We start from the raw sequence: 14239 nt of genomic DNA, 5'->3' as shown, positions 1-14239 counted from the left end.
AAGAGATTCCAGACTAATCTTTTGTATAGAAAAGAAAAAGAGTTAGTATGGCGGGCCAGGATAGGTCACACCCATACTAAATTGCAAAAATCAAAGCATTTACATTCTAGCTAGTATGAACCGGTCGGTGGTGTCAGTTAGCATCAAGAAATGCTGCATTCATCACAAAGTCTGTGGCCCACAGCCATACCGTCCTACAAGAGCCTTGTCTTGTCTGATTTTAGTAGCTAAACAGGGCCCGACTTGGTCAGTATTTTGAAGGGAGCAGCAATCCCAGTTTCTTTAGGCATTTTCTCTATTGTGCTTTAGCCTTAAAAAGGCGGTGCTAATACATCCCTTGTGTCAGTTTCTGTAGTGTAGTAGTCATCTCGTTTGCCTCACGTGCGAAAGCTCCCCGGTTCAAAACAAGGCAGAAACGTAGTTTATGACTCAATGTTGCATATCAGTCTCAGAAAACTCCGCCTGAGCTTACCACAGGTAGCTTTGACCTCTTTGTAGCTCCATTTGATGTGCTGAGTTGATGCCTACTGTCTGAAAAAATGGGCAGTGTGAGCTGTGCTTCTTGCCTTGCTCAGCCTCCTCAGAGAAGCTTATATCAGAGGAAGAAGTCAGAGTGCAGGACACTGATCAGAGACTTTGTGGTGTGGTCTCAGCCTTACCTCCTGAACGTGGACGAAGGAGCTCATCATAGACCTCAGGAGGAGGACACCTGTGGAGCCCATCACCATCCAGGGCCAGAGGGGGATGTAGTAGACCACTACAAGCAGAGTCTACTGGTCAGCCTGCTGTGAGGAATGACAGGGAAGTGAGTACCCAGTTTCTGGAATGGCTGGTAATAACCATCGATAGTGATAACCCGTGGATTCTCGTACATAGTAGCTGGTACACTATCTGAAGAGCACAGAGAGCAGCTGATGAGAGTTATGTGTAGAGGACAACGCCAAAGGCACCTTCAGTGAGTGTTACTCCTTTGACCTCGTTTTCTCTGTGCTTTTCAACAAATCACTAATCCCATGTTTCCTGTTTGGAATTTTCAATGTGCTGCATGTTCATACACAGGCCAGTTAGCTCAGATGGTTAGAGCGTGGTGCTAATAACGCCAATGTCATGGGTTCAAGCCCCATACTGGCCATGCAGTTATTAACTTTGAACTTTGTGCATCATTCATACTCATTACAACCACAACAAAAAATACTGGGCTTTCATACTGAAGATCATGGTTTTGCCCTAAGCGTAAATGTCTGGGTATTTTGGTTTTCTCCCACTGTCCAAAACATGTATGTCGGGTTGATTGTTGACTCTAAATTGCCCATAGGAGTGTGAGGTTGTTCCACTTTATGTGGCCCTGCGATGGAGTGCTGGCCTGTCCAGGGTGTACCCCTGCCTTTATCCCAAAGAGAGCTGGGATAAGCTCCAGAAGATCCCTGTGACCTTAGTTAAGAATATGCGGATATAGATAGATGGATGACTGCTCTACTGACTGACCTGTGGGAAACATTTCTTTTTATGCTGATATCATCTGCACACTGAACAATTAATTTTAGCTCTTGAGCCTAGAAAGTTTAGAAGGACTGTCTCTGTTTCCTTCCTATCTCCTTGCACCATTCTCCTGTTTCATAAAGGATTCATGTTTGTCAGCTCCTGTTCACTAAACTAAATTCTCCAGTAAAAGTCGATCTCTAAAAATTTGTTCCAAAATGAAAAGGTACAAAATGATGTAGTGTCTGTGCCATTGATTCAGTCACCAGTCAGTCATGAACTATTCTGAGACAAATCTATGTCAAACAGGAAATACTGGGATTTAGATTTTATGCAGGACATACAACTTATCACAGTTATAGGGCAGAGCTCAGTTTAACTTGAATTATGTTCATATGGTGGTTCCATGGTGACAGTAATAGTCAAACCACTATGTCTTTTGCTAATCTTCATAAATCATTTGAGATTGAGATTTGAGATTGAGATTATAAATAACTTTGAAATGAAATACAACTGCAAAAAAAAAAAACAGAAACAAGAGGAAAACAGAGGAATTGTGATCTGTTATGTGAAGAATAATAAGTCAACACTTGGCTCATTTTTCCAGGGGTATGAATGTCGCTTTGGGTGTGAGGTCCAGGTTTCGATTCCCAGATGAGCCCAATGTTGGTGGGATTGTAGTAAACGTCTCTGCAAAAATCCTGGAATGTTTACATGTACAAAATATCTGCTTGTGCCCTTCACCATATTGTCTCTGTTACACAAAGCAGGACACACAACACATAGTAAGTTTTCATTCTAAATGATGTGATGTTTGGTAAGGTTTAGGTGATGAATTCAAAATCCACTGGGATCTCCCTGTGTGGTCCATCCACATGTGAGGCGAACATGATAACCACTACACTACAGAAACACAGTTGTTGACTACATATATACTAAATATGGGAAGCTTCCTTTATGATTTCCTCAAACTAATGTGCACATTGGGAACACTTGATTTTAGCGTCTCCAATAGAAGTGTCCTATGGGCTCAGAGTACAGTGTTGCATTTCCCAGACTCATGTCTTCAGGCAAATGAAAAGGAAAGCCCTGATCATTAATTTTCTCTGGGTTCATTCAAGGTAAATGAAAACTATAATGCTGCTCCTACACGTCTTTAACATTGTAAGAATTTACTAAATATACTCCGATAGTAAATATGAAATGAAAACTGTTATCAGAGGTTTCTGCAGTGTAGTCGTCATTACATTTGCCTCACCCACGAAAGGTTCCTGGTTAGAAACCAGGTAGATATTTGGTCACTGTTGCATCTCAGTCTCAGAAAACTCACCTTGAGCTTTGACCCACACTCTTTGTAGCTCCATTTGATGTGTTTAATTACTGAAGACATTGCTGGAACGCTGAATGGGGTAAACTGGGGTGGTGGGTGGAGCTTAAGAAATAAAACCAGATCTCTTACAATGATTCCAGGACTGTCTCTGTGAAGCAAGTGATTAGAGACTTTGTTTGCTACCTGTTTGAACACTGGTCTAAACAGGGGGTCTATCTTTTTACTTGTCAGAGCAGAATCGCTTGTTTAATTGATCCATGAGCAGTCAACTTCAACTCCAGTTAACAAATGCAGTATTACTTGGACTAACTATTAGTAACTATCATCATATTAAAGTAAGAAAAAAGTTTGGTTCTGTCACAGGCTGCATCACTCATTGATTTTTCTAACTTTGCTGTTGAAGCTTCAATTAATGAGCATCATGAGCTTCAAAGATGTTTTACATTTGAGTCACAGTGGGACATTTTCAGATCTGTTTGAAAAACCCAGAGAGTCAGGAAAAGAGTCCGACATAGCTCACTGTTTTAGGATAAAGAGCACAGTCCCAGGTCTATCAGAGTCCACGAACCACATGTATACACTCTGGGCCATCTGTAGGCTGAGCTAAGTATCTGTGTTCATACCTTGTGGCAGAATTACCTCAAGTGATAGAGTGCATTCTGATGAGCTGACCAAGTGGTTAAGGTGATGGACTCCTAATCCATTGTGCTCTACATTGTGGGTTAGATTCCCTTTCTCATTGAGAGAGCTGTTATTTAGTCTTCAGTGATTATAGTTATGAGGTTAAGGCAAAGACACAAACTACACAATGAATATTCAAGTATTACAGCGTCAACATTCCTTCCACCCAAAAGAGAGCTGGGATAGGGTTCAGCAGATCCCTGTGATCCTGGTTAAGGAATAAGCAGTTATAGAAAATGGATGGATGGATGGACAGTTTCAAGATTAATTCATAATGCACGTATAGTGAATAATACGCTTGTTTAGTTTCATGGAACCACCAGAGAAGATGAAGGGCCCATGATAATTAACAAGTGCAAAGTAGACATGTGCAGCACCATTGACCAACTGCCTTGCAAAACTGAGGTGTAGCAGAGGATGGTTTCTATCCATCGACCTATGGGATATGGACCCAGCACGCTTCCGGTGTGCCACTCTGATCCTCATTTGAGTTGTGGGGGTGGGGCTTGTCATGCTGTTTTGTAAAATACAAAATTAGCTGCAAATCTGGATGATTGTTGTAATGTCTTTGGGTTAAAGACAAATAATTGCATATATGGGTGAATTCATGTTGGGATCGGTTTAAAAATGTTGGTAGTAAAGAACAAACAAAAAGAACTTGTCAGAGTGAGAGGTCTGTTTATGACATTTTTTCGGAAGATTGTGGATGTGATAGAGTGAGTGCTCACACCATGTTAGGGATCTTCGACGAAGCTAGCAGACTTCTCGGCAAAGGAAAAGAGAAGTTTAAGCGGCTCATGTGCTTTGTACTTCACAAATCTTGTGCCTGGGAGAATCTTTGTCTTTGTGAGTATTGGGGTGTTTCAAAGCACTGTATTAATGGTAGAAGTATTCTCGTTTTAAGTTTTGCTTAAGCTTGCATTCGGTATGTTGGCTAAGTTAGCTAAGCTAATGTAGCATAAAGGCCGCTTATTTCGGTTGGTGATGTGTTTTTTCTCTTTGGTCTGTTTGTTTCAGTTACAATAATAAAAAAGAATCGAGAACAGACTTCAATAGAAGCAAGAAACGCATGCCTTGTGTGGAATCTTCTTTTCTTTTTGTTCGCTGGCTGTCTAACAACATAGGGAACGTGTTGTGAGGGCAGCACAGTAAAAAGACATTTGCACAGCGGGCTCAAGCAACACGAAGGAACAGTAGCACACATGAGTCTACGCTCAGGGAAAAGTTATCTTCGAGAGTACACTGCTGAACAGAAAAGCAAAGCAAGTGAGGAACAACAACTGGAGATTACAGATCAACCAACAACAATGCAGCAATCTTCACAACCATTCGACGCCAGGTCACACTCATCTAGAGCAACAAGACGCTTTCAACAGTCATCATCAACAACTTCTTCAGCCACAAAAGCCTATGCCAAAGCAAAAGCTGCACAAGCTCAATTAGTCTTTGCTGAAAAAGAAGCTGATATGATGAAGCAGAAGGCAGAATTGGAAGCAAACATGCTTAAATAAAAGGCCGATTTAGAGGCAAGTATCCATCTTCTACAGTTCCAGAAAGTAGCAGCTGCAGCTGTAGCAGAAGCTTCAGCCTATGAGGAAGCAGAGGTTCATCCTATTGGAGCTAGAGTGTGCTAAACAAGATGGCACCTTACCAGGGCTCACTTACTTGGACACAGCACGGGGAGTGAGACAAATTGTCGAAAAACTTCCTTTCAACCTACAGGAGAGATGGACAGTAGTAGGAACACAATACAAAGAAACGCATTGTGTGCCGTTTCCTCCCTTCTCTGTTTTCAGGCAGTTTGTCCAACAGCAAGCAAAAATGAAAAATGACCCAAGCTTCATATCCAATGCCAGCAGTCACGTAACTTTACGCACAGAGAATCCCCCACCATATAACCGCAAAGCCACTGTGTCAGCACACAAAACAGACATTGCAGCTAACTCTCCACAATTTAGTCCAGGCTCAAAGAAAATGGAGGAACCAGATCGTCAGTGCCCAATCCATAAGAAGCCACACCCACTTAAGAAATGTAAACTGTTCAGAGACAAACCAATTGAAGAATGTAAGGCTTATCTCAAAGAGCATCACATTTGCTATCGGTGCTGTGGATCTGTCCAACATATTGCAAAGGATTGTAAAGCAATGGTCAAGTGTATTGAGTGTGACAGTACCAAGCATATATCAGCACAGAAGTAGTACTCAGTTGGACCAGTTGCTCCGGTGTACTCCATACAAACTGGTTGGCTGCCACTGCTGTATATAATGGATGATGAGCGTTTGAGAGAATGTGGTGGAGAAGGGGGATGGCCCGTCACTCTTATGTGGCAATGGGTAGAGGCACGTAATCAATTAATGAGTGGTATTCCTGAACAAGAACGGAAAAAGCAGAAAGGTAAGTATCAGCAGAAATTTGAGGAAGTGATTAGTAAGTATGGATTGCATGAAGGGGACACGGAGGATCTGGCTGCTCTCCTGATGCAGGAGAATCAGAAAGCATTGAAGGAAGTGGAAGAAATGAAGAAGAGATACATCATTGGGATGATGGTGAGGAGGAAATGGAAAAAGGAAGTGGAGGAAAAAGAAGCTCACAGACTGACGGTGCATAACATGGCACTGCCTGTGAGAGCGATGCAGGCCCGGACTGCACTACATGATGAGAGGGATGCAGGTAAGTGTGTAAAGGACAAAGAGAAAATGGAGGTTTGCCTATACCCAACCCTGCCCAAGCGCCCCTTCTGGTGAAACGGGGCAGACACCAGTACAGACCATGGTCATTTGCAGACATGGATGGAGTAGTGGAGAAACTCCCACACACTGCAGAGGGAGGAGGTAAGTGGTTAAATAAATTTGAGCAGCTCACGCAGGGACAAAAGGTGGCCTTAGGCGACTCTAGAGCGCTGATGGGACAGATACTCTCGGTTTGGGACGTAAATCAAATTGAAGAAAGTGCTAGATGCACACAGCTGCCAGATCACACCCCATTCACTGAGCTTGCCACTCCAATTGGAAAAGCAATATGTGCAAAGTTCCCGGCCCCGGCTGGGGCCGCACACCTCTTCACATTTGCCCCTAAGGCCGGAGAGAGGCCAGCCTCTCCGTGTAAGGAGGAATGGGCTAACTCCGCCGGAGTCCATCCCCACTCTGATAAGATGCAGGAGGAACTCTTCCGGAAGGCTGTGATGGGAGGGGCCCCCAAGTCCGTGAGGGACAGCATGGCTGGTAATCCTGATATACCGGGGAGTGACTCAGCTGTATGGGAGAGGCACTTCCTCCATCACCTGCAAAGCGCATAGGATAAGGAGGAGCAAGAGAATTTAAAGGTTGAGGACCTTAAAAAGCAACTTTTAAAGCTACAGCTGGGAAAAGCCAGGCAGGAGGTTAATCAGGAGAAACAGAAAGACAAAAGGACCAAGCAGTCAGTACAACAACCTGCTCTAAAGGCCAGTGACAATCCTGACCTGTTCCCAGTGCCTCCTTGGGTTCCCTCACCACACCACCACCGGCTGTGGCCAACCAGAACACCTGGTCAGAGAGTGTCCCATGTACTATCAACGACCTCCTGGCGGCCATCAGAGAGGAAACAGGCGCCGTGGGCGGGGAGGCCCACCCAGAGGTGCACATCAGGCTCCCAACCCGGCTATGGCACCACCTGGTCCAGCAGGACAATATCCCCTCTTCCAAGAGGAGGAGAACCTGTATTGACGAGGCCCACAGAGAGGACCTGACATTGGGAGGGCAGACCCAATGATCACAATCCAGGTCAAAAACAAACAGCTGCCCTTTTTGGTGGACACAGGGGCCACCTACTCCACCTTAACCACCACGGTGGAGGCTACGGATATGTCATCACAAGCTGTTGAGCTAGGAGGTTTGTCTGGGATAACAACAAAACTACCACTCATTGTTCCACTTCGTGTTGACACAGACTCTCACATATCAGTTCGTCTGTTCTGAGCACTCCCCTATTAACCTGCTGGGAAGAGACTTACTTATTAAGATGGGAGCATCAGACCTGTGCTCCCCGGAGGGAGTGATATTGACCTTTACCATTGGTGATTCGCATAACTGCTTTGTGAACGGACTGATGAGTGATGGACAGTGGCTACTAGTGGAAAACAGGGCCACACAGGCACCGCACCCTGGGGCGGATATATATTGGGGTTTACTACTACCTGAAACTCCCAAAGGGGGTGGTCTATTCTCCCTGTTCTCGTCCTGGAAGCCCTGGATCTCTCTGATCGCACCCTAAACAGTGTCCTGTTTCAGAAACAAAGGAGGAGTAGGAAAGTACTTATGTACAGCGGTATTTTGCTTGACAACATGGAAAAACGACATCCACTGTGCAGCAGGAGTGGCAAAGGTCATCCAAAAAACTGTACATCGTAATGGGACATGCGCTCACCGTCTTAACGACACAGTGTGGACTCATTCGTTAATTCGGCCGCCTTCACTATGACGTCTTTGAGACAGAGTAGGATAGCGAAAAATTTTAGTCAGCCCACACATCACATACACATACGAAGGCATCAACATGGCAGAGCAGATGATGGAGGGTGAGCCACACAGGTGTGAGGAGAGGATAAGTATGGACACTAAGACCAGGCCAGATCTTAGCAGTATAGAGCTAGAGGGGGAAGCAGAGACAGTGTTTACAGATGGATGCTATTACAGGCATCCCACCAAGGGACTGAAAGCAGGATATGCAGTGATCAGGGAAACAGAAGAGAGATTTGAGGTGCTTAAGGCAGAAAGGCTTAGGGAGAAACCATCGGCTCAGTTAGCTGAGCTACAAGCAGTGATAGAAGCGCTTAAATGGGGAAAAGGGAGAAGAATTAACATCTACACAGACTCAGCCTATGTGGTAGGAGCAGCTCAGACAGAGCTTAGGCAGTGGGTCTGCGCAGGATTTCAGACAGCTTCCCAACAGCCCATCAAACATGAGGAAGAAATGAGAGAATTGGCAGAAGTGCTGAAGGGACCACAAGCGGTGGCCATCATCAAATGTATAGGACATGACATGACAGGGCTGAGACTAGAGTGGCTCTGGGGAATCAAAGAGCAGATGACGAGGCTAAAAGAGTGGCAGGCTATCAGGCACTGATGGTCCTCACTTCAGGGATGGGGGTAACGGAGATCCTACCCCCACTTACAAGTAATAAGAATAAGAATAAGAAAACCTTTATTTGTCCCACAATGGGGAAATTGTATTGTTGCAACAGTAAGTACAGTACACAGCAGAGAGAAATGAACGATATGACGTGTACGCTATCAGATGCAGCTACACAGAGATTGCATCATAGCTACCTTTGGTAAGCTCAGGCTGAGTTTTCCATAAGTGATATTCAACAGTCAAGGCAAGAGCTCTGTTTTTGCCTGGTTTCCAACCAGGGACCTTTCATGTGTGAGGTGAACGTGATGATCACTACACTACAGAAACTGACACAACCTTCAGACTTAGAACATGGCACTGGGAAATGCAACATTATACACTAAGCCCATAAGACACTTTATTTGGAGAATCTAAACTCAAATGATCCAACTGTGTGTCATCTTTAGGAAATCATAAAGGAGCACTGAGAGATTTCTTGAAAACATACAGTTGTGTTCCTGTAGTGTAGATGTCAACATGTTTGCCTTACACACAGACGGCCCCTGCACCAGCCTTGAAAGTTGGAAAAGTACAGATGTTTATCCATTGGCTGGGAATCCAACCCAGACCTCCCACGTGGCAGACAAAAATTCTTCCATTGAACCACCAATGCATCTGGCTCGCCTAGAAACTGATGTCTCCGCAGCTTGACACCTGGTCTTCTACATTTGATAGAGAGCAGTTTGTCCAGTGTCCTCCCTGGATCAAACATCTCCATGTCACTGAATTAGTCTGGAATGTCTTCAGCAGAGATCAGTTTTCAAGGGGTCATGACACGTGCAGCAGTGTTGATACGCTAGTGAATACGTTGTCATTCAAAATTTGTGTATTTCAGGTATAGTAAAAGTCAGGATGGCTGAGCGGTCTAAGGCGCTGCATTCAGGTCGCAGGCTCATCTGGAGGCGTGGGTTCAAATCCCACTCCTGACAAGCCAGATCTGCTTTAAAGTGTCTCTCAAAAGAGAACTTGTCAAACTGCTTTAAACCATCTTATCAAGGATAAGAACAGAGTGCAGATACTGGTGACCCACATCATGCCAGTCTCATGAAATGGAAACATGTTGACTATGCCAGCTACCAAGAGGATGTGCCCAAATATAACCAAATTAATTTAATGACAAGTGGAATCACATACATTATTAACCCTGTTACACTGAGTCAGATGTGACCACTTAAATGTTTTTTATCAATACTAATACTAATACTACACTATATGAACATAATTCAGGTTAAACTGAGCTCTGCACTGTAACTATGATCAATTTAATTACCTGCTTAAGACAGAAAGACAGAAATATTAACTGCTTGACATAGATTGGACAACACCAAGGTCATGGGTTCCAGCCCCCATACTGGTCATTGTTTTGAAACATCTGTAACTTTAGAATTGAAATGCATCTGACAAAAGTCTAAAGTGTGAAATGTAATTGTAGAATGCAATCGTCTCTGTGCCCTACCCCTATTTCCAGGAGCAACAGAGGGCAGAGTGGAGGATCAAAAATGACTTAAGATGTTATAAACATAAGTAGAAAACTGGCCCTGGAACTCAAAGAACATGGGTAAAGCACCCTTAGTGGTCAGCTTCCTGTAGACCAAACTCCAACACATTCAGCTAGAATTAAACTCCAACCACGAAGGGACTCGAACCCGCAATTTTCTGATCCGAAGTCAGACGCCTTGTCCATTAGGCTACATGGTCAGTTTTTTTGGTGTACTAAACCATGAATCAATGAGCAGGTTCTGGACAAACAGAAAGGTAGATTAAAATCTGAACTGTCTGCTCAAATGCCTTCATGGATGGAATCTGAATTTTACTTCATCACTTTCACCTTATAAATCATAATCTTGATTACAACATCCTTGTGCATCAGTGATGCTGGTGTAGTGGTGAGCATAGCTGCCTTCCAAACACTTGCACTGGGTTTGAGTCCCAAGCATTGCAAGTACATTACCACTGCAAAAATGGATAACAAGGCCAAATTTGTAGTAGTAGCTTCTATGGCCAAGCAGTTGACACTTAGCACTACACTGAACCATAACCTAACTTCAAAATGCTGAAAGAACAAACAGGAGCAAGAGACCAAATCAGAGAGTAGACAATTTATTGAAAACTGTATTTAAACAGGTTGTTCATCAGCTGATCAAAAGTTTAAGACCACAGCCCAAAAAAAAAAAACCCTAAGACAGAACTAAGTGTAAAAAAAAGTCAGTAGTAAGGAGCCCCACCGTTCTGGAACTGGCATCTGTTTTTGTAAAGTTCTCCTGCCATCAATGCCCAAACATTCTCAACTGAACTTAGATCAGGAGAACACGCAGAATGGTCCAAACATCCAAGTCCCCTGCACAGCAGCCTAGAAAGCTGTAACAACTAAGTGCTGACACATGGCAATTTAAAACCACTTCTGCACTTTCCGAGAATCGAACCCAGCTCTCACACATGGCACGCAGGAACGCTTCCATTTCATCACCAATGCCTCTGCTCCTCCTACAAGCTGATGTCTTCACATCATGACACCTGATCTGACCATGAAATGTCAACATGCTCACTGTGAGCTGGGCACTTACCACTACCAGCTACTGAGAGGGGCTGCCCAAACACACCCAAATGAAAGTAATTAAAGTGGAATCATATGCAATATTATTACAATATTAATATACAGTATTAATAAAATACAATATTCACAATGCAATATATTCCTGTTACATTGATGTGACCCATCCATCTTCTATACCCACTTATTCCTGAACCAGGGTCACAAGGATCTGCTGGAGCTCTTTTTTGGCTGCCAGACTCAGATGTGACCACTTTAATATTTTGTATTAATACTAAAATATTTATATAATATAGTTTTTTTTTTACATCTTTGTAGACAGAAACAGCAACAGACTAACTCAACAACAGCAACGCAACAGTCATCCAGGCCAGGTAGCTCCTTCAGCAACAACAGAGACTGACTGTTACACACTGAATGTCCACGTAGTATATACACAGAGGCTTCTTTTCAAATCATTTACACTCATCAACCTGTGAAATTAACACATTACCTGGAAAACTATGCCATGCATGAACTACCAAACTGAATAGTGAAATGAACTACTAACAGATTTGGACTTAAAGGAAAGTCTGTAAGTTGCTGCAACAGTGCTGTTATTTCCTCTGATTGATTTTTACAGCAGATGTGTCTCTCTCTCTCTGTCTTATATGGTTTCTGTCTCTTTTGCACACACACTGACCTGGGGTCATAACACTTTATTGTCATTTAGCAAAATACAGGTACAGAGCCAATGAAATGCAGTGGACATCCAACCAGAAGTGCAAAGAAGCATTAAGTACCAAGTGCAGGTAGAGTATGGTTGTGTAGACAATAGAGATGAATAATGTACAGATGATAATTCAGTAAAAAACTTGCAAAAAACAAAAAACAAACAGAGGAGCTGCTGTAGCAGGCTGCCACCTAACAGGCGCCATTCTAGAAAGGAGACCAGAGAGATTTCTTGAGACCATACAGCTGCATTCTTGTGGGTGGATGAACCGGTTCTTTTGAAGAGACGTTCAAGGCGACGGGCTTGGGTTTTGAGGAGGCGGAGTTCGGGGGTGTACCATGGAGCAGAGTGCGTAAAGGATACAGATCTAGTTTTGAGTGGGGCGAAGGTGTCGAGTAGATTTCGTAGCTCACGGTTGAAATTGGATAACATGTTGGAGAGGGACGGTGTATAATTAGAACATGAAAGGTTGTTGAGAGCAGCAGTGAAGGAGGGGAGGTCGATGTTCTTTAAGTTACGGAAGGTGATGGTGCGGGAGAGGTGGGTTTTGAAGATAGGTAGTTTGGAGTTAAAGCAGACTAGTTTGTGGTCGGAGAAGGAGGTGTCGAGGGTAGAACATGACTGAGCTGTGACGCCAGAGCAACAGACTAAGTCGAGGGTGTGGCCTAGAGAATGTGTTGGGAAGGTGATGTATTGTTGGAGCCCAAAGCTGTCCAGACAGGAAATGAAGTCTTTTGTTGTGGTGTTGTTGGGATTGTCGAAGTGGATGTTAAAATCACCAAGAAGAATTATGTTGGCTGACAGAGAGATGAGGTTAGCTAAGAGGTCAGACAGTTCATCCAGGAAGGTCGGGTTAGGTTTTGGTGGGCGGTAGATAGTGGCCAAGAAGGTTGGTGTGTGACCGTGAATACGTGCTATGAGAGCTTCAAAGGACTGAAAGGTGACAGTGGGGTGGATGGATATTTTGTATTTAAGGTTGAACAGTATGGCGAGGCCGCCACCGCGTCCCGAGAGGCGTGGATGGGTGAGATATGTGAAACCAGGAGGAATAGATTGATTAAGTTCAGTGAAGTCGTTGGGCTGCTGCCAGGTTTCAGTTAAGCACAGGATGTCGAGATTGTGTTTAAGAATAATGTCAAAGATGAGGGATGCTTTTTGAGAGAGGGAGCGAACGTTAAGTAGCCCAAAATGAGTGTTATGGAAAGGTGTAGAGTCCATGTGTCTGGGGATGTTAGCTAGAACAGAGTGGTTGATCAGGCGTATACCAGGTTTCCTCGGCTGAGGTCGGGAGGATGACCAGATGGAGGGGATTGGTAGTATGGAGTCAGGTAGTCAGGCTTGTGGGACAGAATGGACAGGTTGTCTAGTGTTAGTGTGTGGGGTACAGTGAACTGCATGTTGAATGTTGGTGGAAAGTATATGGGAGCCCAGGCGGTTGGGATGCAGACCATCTCCTGCAAAGAAGGCAGGTCGGTTCCAGAAGAGGTTGAAGTTGTCGATGAATTGGAGATTGTAGGACAGGGAGACAGACTTGAGCCAGGTGTTGAGACTGAGGATTCTGCTGAAGCGGCCAGAGCCTCTTCCAAACGTGGGGGATGGGACCAGACATGAAAATAGTCTTACCACAGTTGCTTGGGAGGTGGAGGAGAGAGAGAAAATCCTTTTTAGTTAGTTCAGACTGGTGGAGTGACGTGTCACAAGTTCCGATATGAACAATCATTCTAATGATGGAAGACGGAAGTGTTGGCAGTAATCCAGGAAGCATGGCCAAGATGTCTGAGGTCGTAGCTCCAGGGAAACAGTGAGTAGTGGCGTTGAAAAAGCGTACATTCCTTATAATTGAGTCTCCGATGCTTAACGTGGTTGGGGGGAAAAGGGGGCGTGGAGGAAGACGCCAGTAGTTGGCCGTTTGAGTCGTGTCGTCTTGCTGACTGGCGGGGAGGCGGGGCGGTGATATCAGGTGCTGAGGTGGAAGATGGAGGCGGCAGTTCGGTTGGTCCGTAGCTAGGGAGCCGTGAGTGTGCTGAGCACGGCCTCGCGAAGGATCCTACGGCGCACGGATGTAGTAGCTGAGCGGGATGGAGACTGTTTTCCGCCGGGCACGGGCTTCCGCGAGAGCACTTGGACTAAGGCGGGGGCAGCGGGTGTCGTCAGAGGGGAGCAGAGAGCAGGTGACGGCGCCGAACGACATTGGCGGGGTGACGGGTGTTGTTGGGATACCGGAGCGGAACGATCCGGTACGTGATTGGCAGATGAGACAGTATGTAGGTCCGGAGTGGCAGAAGACAGAGGTGCAAATCGATTGGAGAGGTTCTAGGGAGGGACGCGGAGACC

General features: G+C 44.7%; 3 non-coding genes across 3 annotated transcripts; 2 read left to right on the top strand and 1 right to left on the bottom strand.

The window, feature by feature from the left end:
- The first annotated feature begins 1058 nt into the window (after window positions 1-1058).
- On the top strand, window positions 1059-1132 carry trnai-aau (transfer RNA isoleucine (anticodon AAU)). Its single transcript has one exon. It is a non-coding gene; the product is annotated as a tRNA-Ile (tRNA).
- Window positions 1133-9488: 8356 nt separating this feature from the next.
- Window positions 9489-9571, top strand: trnal-cag (transfer RNA leucine (anticodon CAG)). The gene has a single exon. It is a non-coding gene; the product is annotated as a tRNA-Leu (tRNA).
- Window positions 9572-10267: 696 nt separating this feature from the next.
- trnar-ucg (transfer RNA arginine (anticodon UCG)) lies at window positions 10268-10340 on the bottom strand. The gene has a single exon. It is a non-coding gene; the product is annotated as a tRNA-Arg (tRNA).
- Window positions 10341-14239: the final 3899 nt, after the last annotated feature.

Source organism: Mastacembelus armatus, unplaced genomic scaffold (assembly GCF_900324485.2).
Source record: "Mastacembelus armatus unplaced genomic scaffold, fMasArm1.2, whole genome shotgun sequence".
Lineage (NCBI taxonomy): Eukaryota > Metazoa > Chordata > Actinopteri > Synbranchiformes > Mastacembelidae > Mastacembelus > Mastacembelus armatus.
This window is presented reverse-complemented; position numbering and strand designations above follow the sequence as displayed.